Here is a 1,732-nt window from a genome sequence, read left to right as displayed (position 1 = left end):
TTTCCCAACACTTCCACAGTTGAATAGAATAGCCAAAATTAGTTACCATTGACCTAAGATTCAATAAATACACACACAGAGATGTACACACATATGGCGGGGTATGTGAGGATGGTGGAGACTGAGAGAGACACAAACAGAGAGACAGACAGAGACAAACACACACACACACACACACACACACACATGTTTAACAGTCACTGTGGGTCTGTATTATGTTCAGTAGAACAAATATGGAAACCTAGAGAAACCTATAGAAATACAAGTTTCCAAGAATATAAAAGGGACAATTTACCAGACAGTGAAAATAAAAGCTAAAGGATATCTACAACTGTATCCTAGAGAATGAAGAATAATTTCTATTACTTCTTTCAGATCAACTTTAACCTCCAAACTACCTCCAGAAGACATGTCAAGGGACCTGAAATTCAAGAGCTGTGGCTACACACATAGCAGTGTTCAGAAGTTCTGCTACGAGTGGACCATTAGCAACTTTTCATTTTGCATGGATGGAATTTTGGAAAATATTACAAGCCCAGTGTTCTCATTAGAGGCCAATGAAGAAGAAATGCAATGGTGTTTGAGGATACATCCAAATGGTATTGATGAAGAAAGCAAGGATTACCTGTCAGTTTACCTGTGGTTGCTCAGTTGTCCAGAGAGTCCAGTTTGGGCAACGTTCCAGTTCTGGATTATAAATGCCCAAGGAGAGAAATATCAAATTATAAAGGTCCCAAATGTTTTAAAGTTTCTACCAAACCAAAAATGGGGGCACAAAAAGTTCATCCTTCGAGATTTCCTCCTCTTTTATAGGCACTGGCTTCTCCCTGAAGACCAGCTCACCCTGTGCTGCAAGGTGTGCATAGTAGGACCCGTCTTTAGCAGGCCTGGACAGAACATGACACCTGCAATCAGGGATCCAAGACAGATGTTGGCAGATGACCTAGGGGAGCTGTGGGAGAATCCCCTCTTTACAGACTGCACCCTGGGGGTTGCTGGCCAGGAATTCAGAGATCACAAGGCCATCCTAGCAGCTCACTCTCCAGGTTTAGAGCAATGTTTGAACATGAAATGCTGGAGAGCCTAACAAATCGCATTGAGATCCATGACATTCATCTGCAAGTCTTTAAGGAAATGATGGCCTTCATTTACACAGGGAAGGCACCACACCTCCACATCCATTCAATGGCCACTGGTTTGTTGGCAGTTGCTGACATGTATGACCTGCAGGACTTGAAGGTTATGTGTGAGGATGCCCTGTGCAGGAACCTCTCTGTGAAAAATGCTGTACCCACTCTCATCCTGGCTGACCTCCACAACGCAGACCACCTGAAGACTAAGGCCATGGATTTCATTATACTTCATGCTTCTGAATTCTCTGAGACCATGGGGTGGAAGTCAATGGTGGAGTCATATCCCCACTTGGTGGAGGAAGCATTTCACTCCCTGTCTTCCATACAGTGTCCTTTTTTTGTAGCCCTCACTTAAACACCGTAAGATATTTTAGGTGCTTGATTGCTATGACCTACATCTGTCTTCCAAAAGTAGCAATGAGTGTTTTTTTGCAAATGACTTCTGTTTAGACTACTGTATTGCTGGAACATTTACAGTGAATCTGGGGAAAGGCAGCCTGGTGGCCCAAGATTTAAAACAGCTGTAATGTAATGTCAAAATGGTGTGTGGGGAAAGAGCAGCTCTAGGGTCTTGGACACTCTACCTGGCAACTACCCTG

The 1,732-nt window shown here is 43.4% G+C and overlaps 1 pseudogene; it reads left to right on the top strand.

The window, feature by feature from the left end:
* The first annotated feature begins 409 nt into the window (after positions 1-409).
* Positions 410-1,488, top strand: LOC134485798 (TD and POZ domain-containing protein 1-like; annotated as a pseudogene).
* The last annotated feature ends 244 nt before the right edge of the window (positions 1,489-1,732 follow it).

The sequence above is a fragment of the Rattus norvegicus genome, chromosome 2 (genome assembly GCF_036323735.1).
Source record: "Rattus norvegicus strain BN/NHsdMcwi chromosome 2, GRCr8, whole genome shotgun sequence".
Taxonomy (NCBI): Eukaryota; Metazoa; Chordata; class Mammalia; order Rodentia; family Muridae; genus Rattus; species Rattus norvegicus.
Note: the sequence above shows the minus strand (reverse complement) of the source record. Positions and strands in the feature narration are given on the sequence as shown.